General features: G+C 40.0%; 1 protein-coding gene and 1 long non-coding RNA gene across 6 annotated transcripts in view; both read left to right on the top strand.

Moving 5' to 3' along the window:
- Positions 1-3,077: 3,077 nt before the first annotated feature.
- The window catches only part of lingo2 (leucine rich repeat and Ig domain containing 2), a 356,001-nt gene continuing 332,792 nt past the window's right edge, over positions 3,078-26,286 (top strand). For 2 of the 5 annotated variants that reach the window (XR_013210354.1, XM_077247799.1), the window contains exon 1: positions 3,223-3,455. The gene's annotated coding sequence lies outside the window, so the exon portion shown is untranslated. Of the gene's footprint in view, positions 3,570-26,286 lie in introns of all 5 variants that reach the window. The other 3 variants (XM_077247798.1, XM_077247800.1, XM_077247801.1) reach the window with 3 other exon arrangements.
- On the top strand, positions 10,585-12,181 carry LOC143757098 (uncharacterized). Its single transcript, XR_013210392.1, has 3 exons — positions 10,585-10,696; positions 10,892-10,950; positions 11,416-12,181. It is a non-coding gene; the product is annotated as an uncharacterized LOC143757098 (long non-coding RNA).

The following is a 26,286-nucleotide window of genomic DNA, read 5'->3' as shown; positions in this document are numbered from 1 at the left end:
AACATGCTATGTTGAAATATTTACTGTTTTTAATTTTGACACTTGCTCATCTTTAGAAAGAATATATATATATATATATATATATATATATATATATATATATATATATATATATATATATATGCTAGTAGACACATTATCGGAGTTTTCTCTTGCTTTTCCTTCCTCTAATTCATTTATTTTAATGATGTTCAGTTAAGTACAGCAGTACAGTATAACTTATTTGATTGCACTGAAATTATAGGGAAGTTTATTGGCTGTCATCTGTGAGTTTCTGTGAAGGTGTATATATATATATATATATATATATATATATATATATATATATATATATATATATATATATAAGACTGAAGTAATGTATGTTAATAGAATATTTGGTAACACTTTATTTTGATGGTCCCTTTTGAACATTCTGTTAACTATAAGTAACATTGCAACTACATGCCAACTAACTCTCATTAGAGTATTAGTGTACAGTCTGCTTAATATCTGCTAACTCTTTATTGTGATGGTCCTCCAACAGACACTCTACTGACTATAAGTAACTTTGCAACTACATGTCAACTTATTCTAACCCTAACCCTACCAGTCTAGTAATAATCTACTAATACTCTAATGAGTGTTAGTAGACATGTAGGTGCAATGTTACTTATAGACAACAGAATGTGTTAAAGGGACCATCCAAATAAAGTGAAACCGAATATTTATTCATTTATATGAACCTATAATAAAATATGTAAAATGATATATATATATATATATATATATATATATATATAGATATATATATATATATATAGATATATATATATATATATATATATATATATATATATATATATATATATATATATATATATACTCACTCATTTGGCCTACTCTTATGCAAACTACTCCAGTTTTCCATGTTTTGAAAAAGGTGAACAACATTTTCTATATCTGATCATTTTACACATTTTATTATAGGTTCATATTATGAATAAATATTCTATTAACAGACATTACTTCAGTCTTCAGTAACGTGTAGTAACATGTTTCAGGATTCTTTGAGTAGAATGTGCAGAAGCAGCATTTATAAAAATAAAAAAATAAATCTTTTGGAACATTACAAATGTCTTTACTTTGCTGTCATCAATTTAATGTGCCTTAAAGTGTTAATTTCTTTAAAATAATGATAATAATAATCTTACTGACCCAAAACACATTTGAAAGTTAATGTAATGTAATTTAATGTTAGTTAATTTTACCTAATGTTGACTAATTGAAATTTATTGCTAAGAGTTAAAATAGTCCCTTTTTGATAATTCCGGGTTCTCGGAAGCAGAAGTCGTCAAAGTTTGGTAAACTTCTGTCGTGCTGAATGGGAGATGACAGCAAATATCATTTTTGTATTCTCGTTTGCTCTAATAGCAAAACAACAAATCTGTGATAGCGTTTCCATTACTTTTCAAAAGAGGGGAAAAATATAGAGATACATATTACAGTGTTAATTCGTTTTATTTATTGCCAAGGTTATATAACACAAAGTATAGCATTATAATATTTATAATATTATAATATTTATAGCAATTATAATAATAGCATTATAATAAAAAAAAAGTTTTTTTTAAAGATGAAAATATGAAAAACTTTACTAGATTTGCGATGTTAATTACTGTGGAAACGCGTCATCACATTTTGTGAAAAGCGTCCTTTATACTTAAATCTAAAGTGTGTAATTTGTGTGCCACTTCCACTGGCAGAATATTTTTCTCAAAATAATGACTGTTTTCAAACAGGTTTTTCCTGTTGGCCAAATAGATGGTCCCGCCCCAAAAACATTTCAATGACAGGCTGTTTGGGATGCTGAAATGAACAGAGCAATTTTTTGATAGCTAGGGTCAGTGCTCTCCTGGGAAATGAACCTACATATTAAGCTGACTCCATTTAACATTGGAAAATACATCTTTAATGCAAACACTAGAACACCCATTGTAGCTAATCAGAAATATATTCTACCAACACCTCAAAATGTCAGCATCTGCTGAATCTTTCATTAAAAGTAGTTTCAAATAACTTAGTTGGCCAAATATGCCATCTCCGTTGATTTTGTTTTGTTTGTTTGTTTGCGTGTGTGTGTGCCAGTTAGGCCCAGATACAGCAAGGCTCTTTTGCTTCATACCATTGTTCAGGCCAATCCTCTTTTTGTTTTTTATTAGCTATGCCGCTGCCTCTTATTCAGTAGCCCCCGGAGGCTCTTCTCCGTGCATATGTGTGTCGAGGCGATAAGGGAATTGGCAATTTTGTTTATGCTGCTAATTATATGATTCCACGGTTGCTGTTCGATGCGTATTGTCCTTGCTTCCTGGTAAGCGCTGATCTGCTTGCTTCATCTGCTTCTATTTTCATCTACCTCCTCAATCACTCTTGACAGTTTGCCAACACTGAATGGTGACCCTTCGGTCGGTGCAGCCAGAGCTGTCTCCTTGGAGGGGTTGGTCGTGTGCTTGCTCAGGAGACAGGAACAGCTGTGAAGAGCGTTCCCTTCATTATCACTCAGTCCTTTTTTGCCGTTATTTGCACATTCTCCTTTGTATATGGTGCCACATGTTATTCCTGCTTAGGAAATTAGGAAGTGCTCCTTTATCTTTGATAACTCCAAACACAAATGCAGTAATTGTCAGACTCTCATGCAGCGAGAGAATGAAAAAAAGGGAGGGAGAAATGGATGGATGGAGGGGGTGGAAAGAACTGCGAGAGGGAGGGCGAGCGTGTGTGTGCATATGTGCAAGAGTGCCCTTGAGAGAGAGAGAGAGAGAGAGAGAGAGAGAGAGAGAGAGAGAGAGAGAGAGAGAGAGAGAGAGAGAGAGCGAGCGAGCGTTATGTCCAATACTCTGAGCATCTAGACATTGTGCCGGGTGGGAGAAGAGACAATTAAATCCACAATTCAGAAAAAGAACTGACACAAGGATTAAACACAGAATGTTTGTGCTGCTTTCCATCTCAACGTGGAGTGTGGATTGTGCGTGCAAGTCTGAAAGTTCACCGGAATGCAAGCGCTCGTGGAGGATGAGCTAAGTGGAGCGGTGCACGGCAGGATTCTTCGAGGTTGGAGCGCAGCTGCTTCCTACAGCCACTGACGGGAGGACCTTGCGCAAGAGGAAAGCTGCCTCCGTTTTTGTCTCTCTCTCTCTCTCTCTTTTCTTTCTCAGTCTTGTAGAGATAGGCAGCATCCCTTAGACTCAACACTGAAAACAGAAGAAAATCAAGGGAAAAAAAATTACGGAGAAGAAAAGGACGGGATTATAAAAGCAGGGAGTTATAAGGGGAAATCTGAAGCAAGGAGAAAAAAAGTGTTCATTAGAAAGGCTCTCGTTTCTTGCTTTGCGAGGGCTAAACTGAAGAGATTTTGGTCGTGCATTGCTTTGCTTCAGCCAGTCTGTGGAGTATAGGATCACAAATAGCATTTCAAGGTAAGATGTTAGTCAAGTTCAATGTCTTGCATGTGCGACCAAGTCCAATTCAGGTTTGAGAGAGCTGATATTGCTGTTCCCCAACGACTGCTGAAGAGGAAATGAGGGTGAAATGTAAGTCAGAGTTGTTTTTTGTGAACTATTTACATAAATTATTATGTATTTAAGGAAAGTTTAATGAAAGTTAAAGGCTTCGTGAATGTTACTCAGATGGTGTCGTGCATTTTAATTGATGCGTTAAAAACATGATTTATTCCTTCGCACCTTGGTGGATATTACTGGGGTGTTGGTGGAAAAAGGCCATAATTACAGTGCGAGACAGTCCTCATTCGTCAGAAATAGAGGTGAGGGTTGGGAGGAGGGGGTTAACACCAGTGATACGTAATTTTAAGGGGGAATATTTCAATCTACACTTAAGATGATATAGAGTTGGTGACCAACTGATTGTTGTCGTCTTTTTTTTTCATGCACCCGATGTAATTACTTTTGCTGTCACTTCTCCCACGAGTTCAGCCGCGGCTTCTTCGCACTATTCAATTTGGTGGCTTTCTTCTGACCACATTTTAGAAAGGAGGGGTGTGAAATGCAAACAGAGATTGAAGGTGTGATGAAGGGGGTTTGACAGCCTCATATCTGTGCTGCTGCTTGACGCAACTAAGGCCAGATGGAGAGGGGCAGATTATTAATAAATTTATTTTATTTTTTTTGGCAGACTGAAGGACAGGCATTCGGGTTTGGGCGTGAATGTCCCAGAGCTTCGTCGAGGAGCGTGTGTGCGCTCCCCTGACGGTAGTGGACAAGTGGCCCCCCTCCTTTGTCGGAGGGACTGAAATATTTATCATCGCATGCACATCCTGTCTGCCCTGAAATATTTAAAATAATTGAATAATAAAAAACCCTGGCTGTTGAAATTGGCCCCTCTGTTATCCTGTCCATAGTGATGATTCTGTCAGCTCATGTTACCAGTACTCCCATGACTTTGCCTACAGATGAAACCGATTAGGCGGTCTGTTAATGTGAGGAGTTTACAGAGGAAGTATCTGAATATGACAATGATTCTAATTATATGTCCATGTGAATGTTGGAGCAGAGAAAGGCATTGATTTTCACAGTTATCTGAATGGTTCGGAAATGTGATGAACAATCTATCTTGACAGTTATACATGGCTGAATTCAATCGGATTGGGAAAGAGAAAGAATAAGAAAAGCGAGAGGGCGGTGATGTCTGTGTGTTCTGTGTCTTTGATGTTTTATTGAGAGCTAACTGGGCAGAGTCGCGCAGTGCTTGGATCTGCTGGTTTGTGTTTGAAGAGGCAGCTCTGAATTTTAGACGTTGTCTTGATTTACAGTTGCATTTCTTAGCTTTTTTTTACAGTCACATTCCTTGGCATATAAAGTCTAGATCGGGATATATATATATAATTAAATGTCCATATATTGCTTTTTCAAACAATCATAAATTGTGATTTTCCAAACCATATAGTACAACAAATGTATAAATAGAGTAATTGCTATGCGACAGCAGTAGCGTAGTCTGCCTGCCTGCTGTTATGAAACAGGCCTTTGAGGGTATTGGATGGAAATGAGAATGCACCGGCAGATGTAGTCACAGAAAAAGCCTTTCGTTGCATTGCCAGGACCTCTTGTTCCCAGTGTAGCCAGATGCATCAACACATGTGCCATTGTGAGGAGGTTTGCGACTACATGAAGCTGAAGCTCAGCCATGCCTGAAGGTGCTCTCATGGCCATCTCGATAACTTTGTATGTTAAATGTGTTGTTTGATAGTGGAAAAGATTGGGTAAGGGGATGATAGACATCCTGTCAACCTGAATGTAGGAGGTACGGTCACTGCAATGCACTCTGGATGCACAAAGATGCTTTGATTGTGTACTTGATTGATTTTCTTTCAAATATTATTTCAAGTCGAAGGTATGTCGCTTCGCTCTGGATATCCAGAGAATTACACTGGGTAATGAAAAGGTATTTCTTTTTAGTGCACTCATAAACAAGCTGACACTGACTGCCATTGCAAACTTGATGTCTCAATTGCACTCCTGTCAGGCCAGATTCACACTTCACGCAATTAGACAAACACAGCTAAAAGAAGAGCTAAATACAGCCTAAGCTGGTTTGCTGGTTTTATTCAGTTTAAGCTGGTTTATCTGGTCTCTTTGCATCGTCAAGGTGGTATTGAGCTGGTTAGCCAGTCTGACAAGCTGTCAAGTGCCTAAAACCAATAAAACAGATCATCTTAGGCTGGTTTAATCAATGTTTGGCAGGATGGACAACACACTGCAAATCTGCAGTCTCATCATGCATGCATATCGTGCAATCGTAAGTTTCTTTGGCGGTAAAAATCTTAGTACTCAAGGGGGTGATACAGTTATCCTTCAAATGTCTGTATCATTAAACCAAATTTGTTCTGCCATTAATGGTTAACCGAAAACTAAACTTTGAAGCAGACTTTTTAAGACAGCTACAGTAACAATGGTCTTTATGGCAGCTCTGATTTAGCTCTATTTAAGGTATTTTACTTTAAAAATTCAAGTTTAATTGAATGTGTTACTTGCTGTTTCTTCGTGAAAATTATTTTCTTTTTTTTCCACATTTGAGGGCAACCATATTATGTAATTTACATCGAAGGGAGATATAATATACAAACCTTCTGTAGTACAAGAGCACTTGTTACAAGAAAGAGATGATTCAGCCATTGTTACTATATTTGTAGTGAGTCCATTAAGAGATGGAGAGAAAAAAAATCAATGCTCATTGTTCTGTCATCATTTGTTTTCTGTATTTTGGAGACCATGACCTTTAGCGGAGTGACTCTTACCTTCTCACGAGCGCTTGGATGACTCTGTCACAGGGCTTCAGATCATTAGTGCACATCAGGGTGATGTTATGTTGGCATGGCCACCACAAAAACAGTCATGCCTTCTCATTGTCGCCAGTCTAAATAACAGCTCTAAATTGAGCACTGGCCCAATCTGCTATCTTTCAGTATTGTTGATTTGATCTCTAAAGCAAGTGTTGGCCATTGAATGACCGGAGAGATGTATTGCACATAGACTCATTTTAGCAGGGATTTGGCACTACTGCTACTCCTCCTTTGATTGTTACACTTGCATCCCTCTGCTCTCTGTCAACATAAACGTATTTATCAATGTATTTGTATAACACATCTGGATGGTATATACAAACAGATGGTGGGACTAATCCTCAAGGATTCCTAAAGTCTGCTGGAAAACAAGCTGGCATTATGCGCATGACGTTAGTAAAGTTCTGCCAAATTTTGCAAAGGGTTAAAAAATACATTAGATGATCTTCTTAAAACGGACTTTTATGACATCCTGGTTAAAAAGTGGTTGAACTGGATATTTCAGAATTTAACATTTAAATGTGTGTATAAAAATGGGTTAATATACACTGCTGTTTATTAATGATTGTGAAATATTATTACAATTTAATATAACTGTTTTCTATTTAATATATTTTAAAATGTAATTTATTAGTCTGATTACCAAATCTGAATTTTCAGCAGTCATTACTTCAGTCTTCAATGTCACATGATCCTTCAGAAATCATGATAATCATTTAGCGCTCAAGAAACATTTATTATGATCAATAAAGAAAACCATTTTTGTTGCTTCATATTTTGCTGAAACTGTAATACACAATATAAAAAGTACAATGTTTATTTATATGCAAAAAATAAAACAACACCAATAATAAATAAATTAATTAATACAAATTTGGATACAATGATCAAGTCGAAATCCATCCATTCCATTAAATTGTACTGACAGCTTCTGCTAAGTTTTTACAAAATGCCCTATCCAGTCTGTTACATTAATAATTTTGCATGTTGTTGGGCTTAAGCAGTTAGTGGTAGGGCTGGGCAATATGGCCAAACATATTATCACAATGTTTTTTCCATGTCATACAATATCGATATTTATCACAATATTCATTAACCATTAATGGGGAAGGAAATACTTTTTCCACAATTAAACTCCGCAGAGTAGCTACCTTTTAATTTAGGACCCCATGAAATCCATTTTATTGTTTTGGGATTCTGTTTTTTATGATTTAAAAAAATGCTATTTTGACAGGCTTATAAAGCGCCTGTCGGAAATGATTTGCTCCATTACCATTGTTGAATTTTAGCTTGGGATCCTTCCTTAAGCTCAGCGATTGTACACACTGTAGTCACACTAGTCCGATTATGAAACATTGGAAGAACTAGTTATTTAACCCGAAGTTCCGAACCTCCATTGCAAGGACAACTTAAGCAGGATGTTTGAGGGCGGGTCAAAGTAGACGTTGTCCATGCGTGATTCAAATTCCTGATGACTCATTTAGGCAGTTCAGAGTCGGTGTGTATTTGTTGGTAGTTTTTCCTCAAATGAAACAAAGTTTGTGAAGTGACTCAAAGTAGCTCTGGAGATGAAGTTAATGTCCTCATATTTCGAGACAGCAGATGCTGAAAACACAGTGAGCGTCACATGTGTGCGAGTTTGTGTATCAGATGAAACCACATCTTTAATTCACACAGAAACACAACAATCACTTATTAGTGACATGTGCTGGCTGTTTATGATATTGTTTATCGCCCAGCTTTAGTTCATGCTAATATGTTTACATTTTAATGTTTTATTATGCTAACCAATTCTGGTACAGTGTTGGGTCTCCCCTTGATGTCTAATCTAAAATTTGGGTTCTAAAGCAAAAAATTAAGAATCGCTGTTTTAAACAACACTGAAGCATTGTGAAGCATTTGTTTCTTTGTGATAAAGCTCTCATGGATAAATTGTGCACTTCCCTTCTTTTTCTTTTCTGCATTTCTCTTTGTTAGTCCCGTATTGCCTCATGATGTATAATGAAGACCTTAAGAAGTGCAAGAGTTTCAATTAAGTGACACAAACAGAGTCTGCCAAGTCTTCCAGGATCTGTTCCGAACTGAAACGTGTAGCCTGTAGCAATGCTAACTTAAGAGGACGTCTTCCATCCTGTTTCAGCCCCAGCCCTGTGATGTGAGGGGTGCTTAGGGGAACGGATGGTGTGGCATGACAGGGCTTGATGGTTGTTACACAGCCTGAGAAGAGTGGAGTGAAGGGTGGAGGGCAATGTCAGCAGGTGCTCAGGGGAATGAATGGACACCACTGGCTCTAGAGGGGTGGATTAGGACAGATGACCCTGACACCCATCTCGCCTTTGCAGTCAAACTTTGCAACCTTGGAGCTGGTGGAAACAAGCCACCTCAAGCTATAGTGGTACTGAGCTTTTGAGTCTTGAGTTGGCACCAAGCATTAGCGAGGGTTCATATGGGTGACACAAAGGAGAAGAACAGAAGAATAAGAGAGTAATTTAGCTGTAGGTGTGGAGAGGAGAGGAGGGGAAAGCATATGAGGAAGTCAGTCTGCCTCAGGTTCAGCTGCATAGAGAGGGCTCTCGTCTGACCTTCACCTACACTGTAAAATGTAATAGCTTTCCTGACTCACATTTACTTAGTTAACTTTACTCACTACTATAAAATACATATTTCTTACAAGGTTTTTTTGAGTTATAGTAAATTGCAGTGTGAAAATAACAATTTACTCAAATGTTTAATTGAAGCTTACTTGAAAAAACCAAGTAGCAAAAAAATAATGCAATGACGTTACCAAACCAGTGAGAGGCAGCAGTGCATTAAAGTGTGCCTAATGTGCAGAAAAAAATAAAGAAGAAGAAGCGGCCTTGTGAGAGCGCATGCGCGATAGAGTCTGCCTATTCGGCGCCAATTTTGCAGCTGAGGAAACTGGAAAGACGTTGAGAGACTGCGTTTTTCTGGAGCTCAATTTTGTTTTTAGAACAACAATAAGGTATGTAACTTTAAACTTTTGTGTGAATTTTTTTTTTTTTTACTGTCTGTCGCTTATTTTTGCTTTTCATCTTAATGTGTACCAAATTATTTTGATATTATTCGGAGCTCACAGATTGTGGTTCGACTTGTTTTTTTTTGTAAAACGATCAGGTAACGTTAACTTACCACAACGGTTCCTGGATTTAAATTGTCCAAAAAGTATTAGGAATTATGATTTTCTATTTTACTGTTTCCCTGATGCATTCTCCTCTGTCTGAATTGGCTTACCATTTATTAACGTTACTAATATGTTACTGTAAATGTGCGCCATTTCAACATATTAGTAACGTTAATAAATGGTAAGCCATATTTGTCAGTATTTGTGACTTCACAACAGCATTAGTACTATACTATTATTGAAATTCAGAATGTAATGCAAGCACTGTAAAGGTTTCTTTTTTTTTTTTTTACTCAATCACAACTGCCTTATTTCACTGCTTATTTAATGAGCCATATTTTAACAAGATGACAAACTTAGTAATCGTAAGTGAAGTTAAACTGAGTAATGGTAATATCAAATTAACGTTTTTATTTTTTTATTTGCACACCATTACTGAAAGTAACGTTAATCAGTGGAAACACTGTTTTTGTCTGTACTGAATATTTTCTGTAATGCTTGAAGAACATGCATATCAAGGAATGTGTCTGTTATGGAAGCGTTTCCGCCGCTGAATAAAAAATTAAATAATTGCGACTTTTTTATCTCACAATTGACAATATGAAGTCAGAATTGTGAGAAATAAAGTCGCAATTGCGTGTTATAAAGTCAGAATTGCGTCATATAAAGTCGCAATTCTGAGAACAAAGACAGAAGTGTTACTTTTTATCTCACAATTCTGACTCTTTTTCTCACAATTGCGAGTTTACATCTCGCAATTCTGACTTTATAACACATAATTGCGAGTTTATATGTCGAAATTCTGACATCTTTTCTCAGAATTGTGAGATATAAACTCGCAATTGCGAGTTATCAGGCCAATTTTAAGGGGAAAAAAAGACCAACTTTTTTTTCTCCCTCAGAATAGTTTAAATCTCACAATTCTTACTTTATATCTCACAATTCTGACTTTATATCTCGTAATTCTGACTTTATAACACGCAATTCTGAGAAATTAGGTCATAATTGCGAGATGTAACTCGCAATTGTGAGAAAAAGTCAGAATTGTGAGATAAAAAGTCGCAATTACCTTTTTTATTTTTCATTCTGTGGCGGAAACAAGCTTCTATAGTCTGTAATCTTGCAAAGCAGAACTTAATTATTATTATTTATTTTTTTTAGAAGTACTTCTGGCAGCTTGCCTCCTGAGTGGCGTTCAAAGCACAGGTCTCGATACACTGGTAAGGACTTTTCCTTTAAAGAAGTCATAATAGATCAGTGTGTAACACAGTGTTTACTTCGCTGCACTTTATATTTTTTTGGGAGACTAAAGGTATGTTTTCTGTAATGCTTGAAGAACATGCATATCAAGGAATGTGTCTTTAATCTTGCAAAGCAGAACTTAATTATTATTATTTTTTTCAAATTTTTTTTAGAAGTCCTTCTGCCTGCTTGTCTCCTGAGTGGCGTTCAAAGCGCAGGTCTTGATACACTGGTAAGGATTTTTCCTTTACAGAAGTTAGAATAGATCAGTGTGTGACAGACAGTGTTCACTACACTGCACTTTATATTTTTTTGGGAGACTAAATCCACGTATAATATATGTCAACTTCAAATAATTTCTTGCAGATGCAGTGGAACTGTAAGCATTGTATTTTTACTGCAAACAAAAGAGGGCAGTTGTTAAAACATTATCGTCTAAAACATGGAGGCTTCACTCGGCAACAGCCAATACCTTGTCTTCATATGGATTGCTTGTGCTCTTTCAAATCTTTTAACGCACTCAAAGTCCACTTATCTGTTTGGCACTCTCAATCAGACAGACAAGCAAGTGAACCCAAAGTTGCGTTTCACTGCCAATTATGCGAGTATGTGCAGCCCTGCACTGAAGCTGAGTTTTTTTAATCATGCCTTGGCACATTTCCCTGTTGTAATATTTTTATTGTTTGGTTTCATTCAGGTATGTGATGTCGATGAAGCCTGGGCACACGTATCAGTTGGGCTGCTGACTGTCATGGATGAAGAAGCTCTTTCTCCAAATAAGCTATACCTTTGCCCAGTGTCTACTGCAATTATTCTGGAGGGAGGTATCGTGATGGATAACTTGCAGAACCTGCCTCAGGCCATTTAAGTCTTGTTTGGGCTGTCTTATGCTTTGAATTTGGACTACCCAAAAGACATGAAAAACACTCTTAATTTTATTCAAAAAGTGATGCTTGGTCTGGGACAGAGCAAACTCCCACCAAAACTACAATCTCTTAAAAATCTCCTGATGAGTTAGAATGTAATCGTAATCAAATGAGTGATGATGTTTGGCATTAGATTTTTTTATGAAAGTGGAAATAGATTAATTGATTTATAAGCAAGTTAAGCAAGGTTTTTAAGCAAGTTAAGTAAGGTTTATAAGCAAGTTTAGAGGCTGCCAGTGTATTAATTTTTAAAGTGCATGTGTGTCAGAGACATTTCTTTTTCATTGTTTAATGAATTTAGCCACTTTGTGCACTTGTTAGGCCTATAGCTAGTTTTACTCCAAAGTGTTATTGATAAAAGTGAGTTATTGCCATTTATTGAATTGGTAAAGCTGTACTGTAAAAGGTTTTTATAAAAAAAAGAAGAAAAAAAACAGAAAGTGACTTAAATATTTAGAAAAATACAAAGAAAGTTGTATGGACCACCCCTGTCAGTTGTTAATAAAACAAATATAATAAATGTACCTTTGAACTGTATCATTGCCTTAAATTTATTTGTCCAGCTTTAAATGTTATCTTTGTAAAATTGTGTACCTATTCTCAATGATTTATAATAGACAATAGATCTATTAATCTACACTTAAGTTATTGGAGTAAAGCTTACTTGTTATTTTTAAGGCAATCGGTTTGCATGGTTTTAACAAGTAAACTGAATTGCTTTTGAAGTAAAGTAAACTCAGTAATTCCAAGTTGTATGCAGAAAACATCAGAGTTAACACAACTAGCATAAATTAGTAGTTAGGAATAATCACAAAGTATATTTTACTTGAAATTATTTAGTTGTTAAAAATAGTAATTCTGGGTAGTCTATACTAAGAAAAGTACATCTAAAGTAAAGTATCAAGTATACTATACAAATTTGTTTTAAGTTACTAGAACTCTCTTGTAAGTGTACAATACTAGACAGACACTTGTTAGTACTACAGACTATTCCTGTTTCACTTTACTCGTTTTTTTCAAGGCAATCGGTTTGCATGCTTTTTTTAAGTAAGGTTTACAAATTGGATTTTACAGTGTAAGTTTATTTGCCTTCTGTTTCATTCTGAATCAATTAAATCACTTAAGAAGCCTATGGAGGAGTGATCCAGCTCTCAAATTTAATCAAAAATATCATAATTCGTGTTCCGAAGATGAACGAAGGTCTTACGAGGTTGGAACAAAATGAGGGTGAGCAAATACTGACAGAATTTTCATTTTTGGATGAACTATCCCTTTAATACTATTAAAAGGGTATTTTAGTCAGACCAAAATATGTTGTCATCATTTACTCTCACCCTGTATATAGTTTCCAACCCATATACACTTCTTTCTTCTGCAGAACACAAGTATATTTTGAAGAATGTTAAAGGTAAAAAATTATGCCCCTTTTTACAAGATGTAATATTGGTCTCGGGTGTCCCCAGAATGTATTTGTGAAGTTTCAGTACAAAAATACCCCACAATTAATTTATTATAACCATTTGAAAATTAAATTTTTGTGGCCAGTTTTAAAGAGAGCTGTTTTGGTGTGTACCACCTTAAATGTAAATGAGCTGCATATCCCCACCCAGCCTTTGGTTGGAGGCGTAACTTGCAAACAACAGTCGGTAGAAGCAGAATGGCTGAGAGTGAGAGACCCGCTGTTTTGTATAGCATTCAGCCGTACATGTTTGAACCGGAATCAGACCCAGATGATGAAGAGACTCAGGCAGAAGAAACACAAATGAGAATGGACCAGGACATCTCGTAATGGTTATTTGATACATGTATGTACTTATAGAGTTGTAATCGCGCCCCCTTTGCAATTATGGATGTGCAACACACACACACAGACACACACAAACTGTGATAACGTTGGCGCAATTTTTTGAAACTACAAACACAAATACTGTGATAATGTTTGCTACGTACAAACAAAATTACATTTATGCGAGGGACCGGTTGCGTCATGTTTACATTACTTTTCGTACAGGTGCTTATGTGGCAAATGTGAGAAGATGGCTACAGAACAAGAAAATATATGCTGCAGGGAGATAGAACAGGTATTAATTTATTTACATTTGTAATTGTTGCAAAAAATAATATGTGACATAAAACTGTCTGACGCTATTTGTTGTATGGAAGGTTACAAGATGGATGAAACAGCAATTTTGATGTCTTGTCTTTACAGAAAACATGCACAGTTTTTAATACAATATGTTTAAAAAAATACATTTATAAACGTGTGGTCACACACTATACAAACAAGGTTTAAATTATTACACAGACATCCTACGACGACAACAACTTTAGACGCATTTGTTGTTGAATTGGCTGACATCGACTAAAATTATTATTTGCTCAAAAATCGTAAAATACACTTACTTTTACTGGAGGTGACGTTGGATCACGAACAGAAGGCAACGATCTACACTTGAGGATTAACTTTGAAGCAAGACCTGCTTTGAATTGACCCTCGTTCTCAAAACAGTCTGTCAGAAAATGATTTGCGCAAACATAAATGTAGTTTGGAAGTTTAAGTGGCGCCTTTCCTTCATAAATAAAATCCATCCACTGCGTTTTCAGTGGCTCTGATGTCGGAAGTAAGTGAAAACTACTATGAACATTATTACATCTCACAACAGAACAGTTATGTTTCTTAGGAGACATTTTCGACAAGGCAGCACAAATCGTTAGAACACCGGCTGTCATTGAAACAATGGAGGATGGTGAACAGATCACCGAGGGCGGGGTCAATGCCAAAACCACAGTGTCAATCAAACCACGTTGGTGGGGCTTGCTCAATTCTACCTCACACTGAGCCGTATCTTAGAACAGCTCGTTCTGAGACAGTGCTTATGATTTATTGAGATTGTAAAAAAAAAACACTGGGTGGATTTTTATCATTCTAGGGTGCTTTTGCTCACATACTGCCAACACACATTTGTTCAAATGTTCAAGTGAATATTGCATAATAGGTGCCCTTTAATGACCGGTTAACAGTTTCGGTATTCAGTTCCGTACAGTTAAAAAAAAAAAAATGCAGAAAGTTTTGTGGGATGGGTAGGTTTAGGGGTAGTGTAATGGGACAGAATATACAGTTTGTGCAGTATAAAAACCATTACGTTTATGAAACCATTACGGATGGCTAACTAAGTGTGTGTGTGTGTGTGTGTGTGTGTGTGTGTGTGTGTGTGTGTGTGTGTGTGTGTGTGTGTGTGCGTGTGTATATGCCACAGAAGAAAGTCATATAGGTTTGCAATGACATGGCTAAATTATTAAATTTTTGCGTGGACTATCATTTTAACATTTACAGATTGACCCAATTCACTTCCATTGTAAGTACCTCATTGTAAACCAGATTATTATTATTTATTTGTATTATTTCAGAAAAAATTTGACAAATCCAAATAAATTATTGTGGTAATCAATGTGATAAGTGCTGTCCATTACACTTAATTTGTATTGAACCTGGACTATCTGCTTTAACATAGATCTTGTCATGCCCTAAATATCTAAACCCATTTTCTCTAAGCAGATAATCAGAACATGGTTTGGTTAGCGAGAATGCAAACTGACACGGCTGTCTACACCTTCACTGGCTTGATAATTACATTTCTACATATATATATATATATATATATATATATATATATTTATATATATGAGAGAGAGAGAAAGAGAAAGAGAGAGAGAGAGAGAGAGAGAGAGAGAGAGAGAGAGAGAGAGAGAGAGAGAGAGAGAGAGAGAGAGAGAGAGAGAGAGACACTCTCTCATGGCAGGTGCACATTCATGATGCTTGTACTAAGGGCCCAAAATGCAATTAGTTGAAAATGGACCATAAAGCAGCACCCCTCCATGCTTAGATGTAATATTGGCTAATATGCCTAAACTCAGCCAATTAACCAATCCATAATGATGTTGTTTGTGATAGTAGATGCATTTCATTAATAGGGAAGTAATTATTGACACTAATCATTTGAAACAAATGATGGCAATTGGGGCTTTGACACGGTCATTCCTCCTGTTGGGCTGAAAGCCTAGTACCATAAAAATTGCCAAGTTGAAAACTTTTTTGGCACAAACATTAATATGATACAAATGCTACGAAATAAAAATGCTTGAAGATTATTAAATTTATTTAAAAATAAATGTTATGTTTTTATGTACTTTTTTGTTTTGTTTAGCCTTTATCTCTTTACATAACAGTTGTAATAAAAATAATAAACCATTTAAATTGCCCCTATTATGTTATTTTAAAGTTTCTTCATGCTGTTTTGGAGTCTCCTACAACAGGTTTACATGCATCAAAGGTCAAAAAACGGTTTCATTTTCTCATAATATACATTTGCACATCACCACATTTTCAATGATTCTCAAACGACTCGTCAGATGAACCAATCTCTCTAAATTCCTCCTTTCCGTGAGCAACTCTGCTCTGATTGGCCAGACAGCTCAGTCTGTTGTGATTGGTTTACCGTGTACAGCGCTCGTGTCGAAAAAAAATGCCCATTGCCATAACAACGTCAGCTCTGCGTGTCCTGAGCCTACCTACACCGTAAACTAAACACAGTAACGAACAATGTAGTTGATTTTACCATATCAATCCGAGCGCGAGTCCGATGATGAAACATTGAAAGAGCTAGTTATTCAACCTGAACCTCCATCTCAAGGACAACTCAAGCAGGAATTTTCTCAGTGATACACTACTTAGTTTGAGGTACATTATGAGATGTTGCAACTGTAATTCCTCACCATCAGCATTAACAAGTGCATGTCCATCAACAAACCTATTATTATACTTGTACTAATTTATTTACAGAGTACTTTTCTAATTTATTGCAGTGAGCATGTGGAAACTGTATCAATAACAGTGAATACATTAGCCGAGCGTGAATGACTGATGTAACAAAATGTTGGTAAAACAAATCTTGCTCATGCTTAATCTTTCCTCACAGTAGTGAGAACGACAGACAATCTGCATTAATAGGCACAGTTTTAGGTAATAGTGGCCCACAGCTGCTTAGTAGAAGTATTCCAGTAAGACAGTGATAACGTGAGTTAGCCAGTTAGCAGGAGACCGTCTCCGGTTACTTAACTGTAACCTTGTTCCCTGAGAAAGTGGAACAAGATGCTGCGCTGCTCAGCACATTGGGAACATATTTTATCGTGACCAGCTGTGAATATTGTGTATAACAATAGTAATATATAATATTATAATAGCCTAGGTAATATAGCCTCGGTCGGTGACGTCATCGGCGCGCCCCCGCGACACGAGGCTATAAGTAGATGAGCCACAGGTGCATCGTCAGGATATTTGTCTGAAGAGCAGTCCTAGGACATCTTCAGCATGGCAAAGCAGCGCAGCATCTCGTTCCGCTTTCTCAGGGAACAAGGTTACAGTTAAGTAACCGGAGATGTTCCCTTTCAAAAGCTACAATCGATGCTGCGCTGCTTAGCGCATTGGGAACGAGAATACCCACACCGCCGTGCTTGAACATGTCTGGACCCCCATGGTTGTGCAGGTGTGTTTCACAAGAACGTAAGAGAGCCTAGACATTAGCATGTGATGTCAACTCAAGGACATGAGAGCTCGGAGTGGCATGAACATCCAAACTATAAAATCTTATGAATGTGTGCGGAGAGGACCATCCTGCCGCATCACAAACATGTTGTAGGGGGGCACCCCTCGCCAATGCACTAGAAGAGGCGACCCTCCTGGTGGAGTGAGCTCTAAGACCTATAGGCGATGTTTGGCCGCGCGCCTCATAAGCAAGAGCGATAGCATCCCTGACCCAATGCGACATAGTCTGCTTGGTAGCAGCTCCTCCTCTGTTGCTACCCCCATAACAGACGAACAGTTGCTCCAACTTACGCCAATGGCTAGTGCGGTGGACGTGGGCCTGAAGACCACGGACTGGACACAGTCTATGAGACCTCTCCTGCTCCGGCGTTGAGAACGGCAGGGAGCAGAAAGCCTCAAGAGTGACAGGATGTACAGCCGAAAATGGAACCTTAGGCAGGTAATCAGGATGTGGATGCAAAATCACTTTAACCATTCCTGGGGCAAAGTCTAAGCAGGATGGCGAGATAGACAGAGCCTGCATATCCCCAATTCTTTTCAATGAAGTTATTACCATTAGAAAAAACATTTTTAGAGTCAGAAGTTTATCAGACGCTGATTCTATAGGTTCAAAGGGGGTGTCAACCAGGCCCTCGAGAACTATAGCTAAGTCCCAAGAAGGGATCTTGGTTCTTACTGGAGGCCTCAGTCGCCTGTCTCCCCGAAGGAAGCGAGAGAGCAGAGGGTGTCTGCCAAGTGGCGCCGCTCTTTCGGCTTGCCACATAAACCTTAAGAGTGGCAGGACATGTGCCTGTTGATAATTTCTCCTGCATGAAGTCCAACACTGAAGCAATCTGGCAGTTAACTGGATCTACATTGTGTTCAACACACCACCTTTCAAAAACACCACATTTACCTGCATAACTTTTTCTAGTGGAGGAAGCCCAAGCACTCAGAATGGTCTCAATAACATCCGGCGAAAGCCCAGTGTCTCATAATTGGTACCCATCAGGGGCCAAACATGAAGATTCCACTGGCCGGGCCTGGGATGGAATATCCTGCCCTCTGTCTGAGACAGAAGGTCTCTCCTCTCCGGAATCGCCCACGGCGAGCCGTCGAGGAGAGACATTATCTCCGAGAACCATACTCTGTTCGGCCAAGTTCAGTAAGAAGCAAGACCCTAGTTGGCGAACTCTGGCTAGAACTCCCGGGAGCAGAGAAACTGGAGGAAACGCATACAGGCGCATCTTGGGCCATGAGTGCGCCATCGCATCCAGACCCAACAGAGCTGGGTGACTCAGAGAGAAGTAGAGGGGACATTGCGCTGTCTGCTGGGAGGCGAAGAGGTCCACCTCCGCTTTGTAAAATCTGGCCCAGATCTGTTTCACTACCTCCGGGTGGAGTCTCCATTCCCCCGTCGATAGTGTCTGTCTGGACAATAGTTCTGCTCCCACATTCAAAAACCTCCTGTGATGTAACCTGCCCTGAGTGACAGAAACTTGCCCTGGGCCCAGGCAAGAACCAGGAACAAGAAACAAAACCCAAACCGTGACATAGCCCCCCCTCTATTGGCGGCTCCCGACGCCCATCAAAACAAAAAAACACAAGTTCAGGAGGGTGGTGAGTGGAGGCGGTCTTGGGGGAGGGACGGAGGGCCAGGCTCGCACTGGGACCATGAACCAGGACACAGGAATGGCGAGCCTGGGCCACGGAGCATGGGTGGACCTGGCTCGTGAGCGACCAGGGCGGAGCAGGATGCGCAGGCGGCGGCCAGGGCGGTGAAGACCCCTCGGGCGGCCACGGCAGTGAAGACCCCTCGGGCGGCCACGGCGGTGAAGACCCCTCGGGCGGCCACGGCGGTGAAGACCCCTCGGACGGCCACTGCGTTGAAGACCCCTCGGATGGCCACGGCGGTGAAGATCCCTCGGGCGGCCACGGCGGTGAAGACCCCTCGGGCGGCCACGGCGGTGAAGACCCCTCGGGCGGCCACGGCGGTGAAGACCCCTCGGGCGGCCACGGCGGAGAAGACCCCTCGGGCGGCCACAGCGGAGAGGACCCTTCAGAGGACCCTTCAGAGGACCCTTTCGGGCAGCCATGGCGGTGCGGTCTTCATAGTCCCATCCAGGGTCCTACTGCCACCCCCAAAAATTTTCTTAGGTGCAGCCATGGGGTCATCAGCAGGAACAGACACCGGCGCAGGATCAGCGGGCTCTGGCGCAGGATCAGCGGGCTCTGGCGCAGGATCAGCAGGCTCTGGCGCAGGATCAGCAGGCTCTGGCGCAGGATCAGCGGGCTCTGGCGCAGGATCGGACGGGCTCTGGCGCAGGATCGGACGGGCTCTGGCGCAGGATCGGACGGGACCGGCGCAGGATCGGACGGGACCAGCCCATCATGGGACTCGGAATTGGGCTCATGGGCCATCATTGATGTGTGTGTAGCCCACACACACAGAATCGCCGCAGACATCACAATCAGCGCTGTATCTTGAGTGGATTCACTTGCGGTATGCTCGGCCTCTGGCGGGCAGGCGACGGGCTCGGGCTCTGGCTGGACGTGGCTGACGTGAAAGTCTGGCTGGACGTGGCTGACGTGAAGCTCTGGCTGGACGTGGCTGACGTGAAGCTCTGGCTGGACGTGGCTGACGTGAAGGTCTCTGGCTGGACGGTCTCTGGCTGGACGGTCTCTGGCTGGATGGTCTCTGGCTGGACATGGACAGGCTCGGCGGCAGGCTTCACTTGAGATTTGGGCGGTTCCGACACCGGCCTCGCTGGAGAACTGGGCGGTCCGCCAGCAGGCTTCTCCACCTCGATCAACTGTGAAGGGAGACCCGCAAAACTCCAGGACGAAGTCTATAAACTGTGCCAGAGTCCAGCAGGGGTCTTCTTCTGGCAAATTCATTTTAATGTCCGGGTCTAGTCCACTCCAGAAACACTCCTTTAGCATGACATCATCACCAGGAACGAGATGACTATAAATAATAAACTCCTCCACATAATCCTCAATGCTGCGATTATATTGGTATTATATTGGTTGATGGTACACAGCTTTCTCAGCGGGTCCTGGACAATACCTGCTAGGTTCATCTGGGTCAGCGATGCTGCTGGATTCATGTTGGTGAGTTCTTCTGTTACGATGGTGGTGAGGTTAAAGCAAGGAGGAAGCAGAGATGAGGCAGGGTCCAAATGCAGCCTACACTCTTTATTAAATAAACTCAAAACTAGGCGAATACTCGGGCTAGGAACAAGACTCTGGAACAAAACAACAAACCTCAAACTAACTGCACAACTGATAAACACTACAACATCAAGAACTCACAAAGACTGAACAAGACACAGGGCTTAAATACATACTGGACTAACAACCAGACAAGGGACACCTGTGAACATTTAAACAATCAACCAGTGACACAACAGACAGGGGAACACAAGGCAAAATCAAATGACTAAAACAGGGGATCACATGAGAGACAAGAACCAGGAACAAGAAACAAAACCCAAACCGTGACAGTACCAGTCAAAAGTTTGGAAACATTACAATGTTACTGAAAAGTCTCTAATGCTCACCAATGCGGCATTTCTTTAATAAAAAATACAGTAAAATCAGCAATATGAAATAGTACAATTTAAAATAATTGTTTTCTATTTAAATATATTTAAAAATGTATTTTGTTCCTGTGATGGCAAAGCTGAAATTTCAGCATCATTACTCCAGTCTTCAGTGTCACATGATCCTTCAGAAATCATTATAATATGCTGATTTGCTCAAAAAACATTTCTTCTTATTATTATTATTATCAATTTTGCTTCTTAACATTTTTGTGGAACCAACCTTTCTGTGGTAAGATTTAAAAAAAAAAAACTTTTATTCATCAAGGGTGCATTAAATTGATCAAAAGTGACAGTGAAGACATTTATAATGTTACAAAAGTTGTAGTTAATAAATGCTTTAATACATTTAATAAATGCAAATAAATCCTGTTCATTGAACTTTCTATTTATTAAAGAATCCTGAAAAAAAGTGAACCATTTCCATAAAAAAAATATTAAGTATCATAATTGTTTTCAAAATTGATAATAAATGTTTCGGAGTATTACAATTCTCATTAGTAGCTAAAGGCATAATTAAATTTGCCGGAATATTTAATAAACAAACACGCAAGGGGCAAAGATGCATACAAATTTATTAATGGTGGGCGTTTTAATTCTGGATAAATCAGCCAAGCTTTCTGTGGAGCTGTGTGTGTGTGGATTCAGCGTGGGCTTGGTCAGAGGATTTGTTAGAATCAGCTGTTCTGGAGTAGCTTGATGAACGTTCTCTCTTACTTCTCCTCCTTGGTGAGCCTTTTATTTAGGTTATTGACTGGCTTGTGCTTCGGAGGCAAGGAAACTGCTGCATGTGTTCTATTAGGGCACAAGACTCATCCATACAGTTAACAATTTAAGCTGAGACATGGCATAGACCAATTGACTAGCCTGTGGATAGCCTGAGTCTTACTCAGCAGAGAGGATTACAAATACTGAGTTTTGGTGCTAATGCAATAATGAGTTAATACTGAGCATGAAAAAAAAACAGTATTATTGGTTTGATCCCTCATGAAAATGGTGTCAAACTTTTTAAACTGAATTAAATTCAATTGACTCTGTTCAATCAACAAGTCACTCACTTATCTATTCAGTTATGCACAGGATAGAGTTCATGTACGCACTTCAGACGATACGCTCTGCTGAGAGATATTTAACTAGGGACAAGAGTGGCGTGTTAAATTTGAAAAATGGCTTGTTGTTTAGAGAAAGCCTTCCTGAGGGAGGTTGTGAAGATGTCATTCCATTCTGGCTCAAGCACCTTCAGAAACACTTAGATTAATGTTTGCCAACCTTGGATTTGACTGCATAGCCTATTTGTTGTCATTCATGGCAAAAGGTGTTCCAGACAAAAAAAGAGAGTCAGTTTTGGATGAATGGAGCAAAATTGAGGGCTGGCAAACCCATATTAGATCATACAAAACATACAAACCCACAGAGATTAGTGGTACGCAACAGTGTATTCAAAGTGCACGTCAAAGTGCACTGGCTGTTTCATGATATAGCATTCTTGCTGTTTTTTAACTTGCTGGATTAGATGCGCTCTGGATGTTAATACGTCGTTTGAGAGGCTTGGGAACAAAGCCACAGCATCTAAATGATGACCTTTACCTCGGCTCGAACATGCAGTGCTCCCATTGTCAGCATGTGTAATTTTTACCCTTGGATGTCAGTGTAGCACGGAATTATAAATCAATGAAGGCTGCATTACTGAGGATCTCCAGGCCCATGGGTCTAGCCGGGGATAGAATCATAGGCGACGGTAGAGGATGTGTGGGAATGTGGCAGGGAAATACTTGCTGGGGATGCCATTGTTGTGTCCAGCTCACAAAGATGTGGTCCAGGGGAGGGGAGGGGAGCAAGGAAGAAAGAGGCTCTTACAGAAAGAGAACAGCTATTCAGTGTGTTTATGGACATAAGTGTGTGTGAATTTGCAATCTGCTAAATTTTAATAATATATTATTTCCTTGTCCTCCAAGTTATTTTCCCAACAAGCCATAGCAGTGTATTCAGATTTTTTTGCAACAAATAAACTTCAAGAATTTTATTTTATTATCAGTGACAGATTTTTTTGGAGGGCTCTTTAGAGCTTGAAAGGGATTTACTGTTTGCTGCCTTTCACAACACAGTTCAGGTGATTGATTCAGAAAACTGGATCAAAGATGGCAATAGGCAGAGCCATTGAGATAAATAAGGATGCTAAAGGATAGGCTTCCTCCAAGAATTATACTGTAGACCTCCTTGGTCCTGATAAAACAGCAATGGATATTAGAGAACGTCTCTGGTTACGTATGTAACCCTAGTTCCCTGAAGGGAACGAGACGCTGTGTGACAACGCTTTGGGAACGCCCCTGCGTGAGTGTGTCATGAAGCATGTATGAAATCAGTCCAATGGCGAGACGGAACGTCATAGGTGGGTGACGTCATCGACCAGGAAACTATATAAGCACCCCAAAACACAAGCGCGTCAGCTTCTGATAAAACTGAAGCAAGTGCTCACGGGCATGCCGGGAGTATGGCAAAGACACACAGCGTCTCGTTGAGCTGTGTGACAACGCTTTGGGAACGCTAATACCAACGCCGCCATATGAGCAAGTGTCCGTCGTGTGAAGTCAGAGCGCACATTCGGACAGGAGCACCTGCGCCCCTGGAGTGGAGCTGAAGTCAAGATGATAAAACTTAACGAATGTATGCGGTGATGACCATCCTGCCGCATCGCAAACATCCTGAATAGATACTCCTGACAAAATAGCCTTAGAGGCAGCCATACCCCTGGTTGAATTCAATTCAATTCAAATTTATTTGTATAGCGCTTTTCACAATACTTATTGTTTCAAAGCAGCTTTACAGAATGTGTATTTCATGAATGTACATAGAAAAAAAATATAGTTAGTTAATCATGTAGTAATTTAGGGCAGTACATATCGCCGGCGTTGAGTCGTCTCTTCACAGGCGTCGAGTCGTCTCTTCACAGGCGTTTAGTCATCTTATTGCAGGTGTTGGGGCATCTGAGGTCTCCGTGAGAGGCTGGATACAAACCGGAGCTGACGAACGCTATTTACTTCGGTACTACCGTCCCGAGATAACAGCAGAAAAGCAGATGGGAGATAATTAGCATAGCTGCTGTTCATAATATTAATGCATTCGATCTGATTCAACAGTGGTATAAAAGGTAAGCATTATGTGAATGCTTGGCTAAAGAGATGCGTCTTTAATCTAGTTTTAAACTTGGACAGCGAGTCTGAGCCTCGAACAATATCAGGAAGGCTATTCCAGAGTTTAGGAGCTAAATGCAAGAACGCCGTCCCTCCTTTAGTGGACTTAGATATCCTAGGAATGACCAGAAGCCTCAAATTTAGTGATCTTAAAGAACGCGATGGATTGTAGGGCGATAGAAGGTCCATTAAATACACAGGAGCTAAACCATTTAGGGCTTTATAGGTCAGTAATATTACTTTGTAATTGATACGGAACTTAATAGGTAACCAGTGTAGAGATGATAAAATTGGTGTTATATGATCATATTTTCTTGAACTAGTAAGAACTCTAGCAGCTGCATTTTGCACTAACTGTAGCTTGTTTATTGAGGATGCAGGACAGCCAGCTAATAAAGCATTACAGTAATCTAGTCTTGAGGTCATGAATGCATGAACCAACTTTTCTGCATCAGAAACAGATAGCATGTTACGTAGCTTAGTAATGTTTCTAAGGTGGAAAAAGGCTGTTCTTGTAACATATGAAATATGATTTTCGAAAGACAAGTCGCGGTCTAGTATAACACCCAGGTCTTTTACTGTAGTGGATAAAGTAACAGGACATCCTTCTAAATTAAAGTTGCATTGTACAAGGTTTTGTGGGTAGTTTTTTTGACCAAAGTAATACCTCCGTTTTATCTGAATTTAATAGCAGGAAATTACACGTCATCCAGCATTTTATATCTTTGAGACACTCTGTCAATTTAGATGAGTTAGTGTTTTCATCTGGTCGTGATGAAATATATAATTGAGTGTCATCAGCATAACAGTGGAAATTAATTCCATGTTTTCTTATAATATTACCAAGTGGCAGCATATATATTGAGAATAGCAGAGGGCCTAACACCGATCCTTGCGGCACTCCATAGTCTACTGACGTTATCTTCGATTTTTCCCCATTTAAAAAGACATAATGATAACGGTCTGATAAGTACGATATAAACCAGCTTAATGCCTGTCCCTGAACTCCAGTGTAGTTTTGTAGTCGATCCAAGAGTATTGTATGATCTATAGTGTCGAACGCAGCGCTAAGATCAAGTAGAACTAGTATTGAGATACAGCCTTGGTCAGAAGCTGAAAGTAAATAATTTGTAATTTTAACTAGTGCAGTTTCTGTTCTATGATGCGGTCTGAATCCTGGCTGAAATTTTTCATATATATCATTTTCTTGCAAGAAAGAGCACAATTGAGCGGACACAGCTTTTTCTAGTATTTTAGACATAAATGGAAGATTTGAAATGGGTCTGTAATTTGCTAGGTTATTTGGATCTAATTGCGGTTTCATAATGAGAGGTTTTATTACTGCCAGTTTGAATATTTTTGGAACATGACCTGAATGAGCCCGGACAGCCAGAGGAGAAGGCTGACGGAGGACTCGTAGGCAAGAGAGATGACCTCAACCACCCACTTGCTCAACCTCTGCTTAGATACTGGACATCCCTTCTTAGGGGGTCCGAAGCAAACGAACAGTAGTTCACTCTTTCTCCACAGGGCAGCTCTGTGGACATACGCATCTAAAAACCTAACAGGGCATAGCAGATTTAGTTTCTCTTGGCCCGACGTCAAAAATGGAGGAGGACAGAAAGCCTGCAGTACAATAGGCCTGGCCACATTAGTTGGAACCTTGGTAACATACCCCGGCCTAGGAAGGAGGAAAGCCTTGACCATGCCGTGTGAAAATTCCAAGCATGAGGGAGAAACCGACAGAGCTTGAATATCTCCTATTCTTTTTAATGAAGATATAGCAAGGAGAAATACAGTCTTTAGAGTGAGGAATTTCTCAGAAACTTCTTCAATGGGCTCGAACGGTGCTCTAGAGAGAGACCTTCCAGAACAACCGCCAGGTCCCAGGTCGGCACACTCGTGCGAACTGCTGGTCTCAGCCTCAGAGTGCCACGAAGGAAACGGGTTACAAGTGGGTGTCTCCCGAGAGAAGCTCCACTCAAAGGGACGTGGTAAGCAGATAAGGCCGCCACATACACCTTCAGTGTGGAGTGGGATAACCCTGTGGAGAAACGCTCCTGAAGGAATTCCAGCACTGCACCCACTGGGCAGTTAACTGGGTCCAACTGGTGTTCTCCACACCAAGAATTGAACATTTTCCACCTCAAGGCATATAATTTCCTAGTGGCCGGAGCTCTGGAGTGGAGGGTGGTCTCCACGACCTCGGTCGAGAGACCAGATTCTATGAGCTGGGCCCCCTCAGAGGCCAAGCCCACAAACTCC

This window comes from Siphateles boraxobius, unplaced genomic scaffold (assembly GCF_051911475.1).
Source record: "Siphateles boraxobius isolate OS27281-9 unplaced genomic scaffold, OSU_SipBor_1 3, whole genome shotgun sequence".
Classification (NCBI taxonomy): domain Eukaryota; kingdom Metazoa; phylum Chordata; class Actinopteri; order Cypriniformes; family Leuciscidae; genus Siphateles; species Siphateles boraxobius.
Note: the sequence above shows the minus strand (reverse complement) of the source record. Positions and strands in the feature narration are given on the sequence as shown.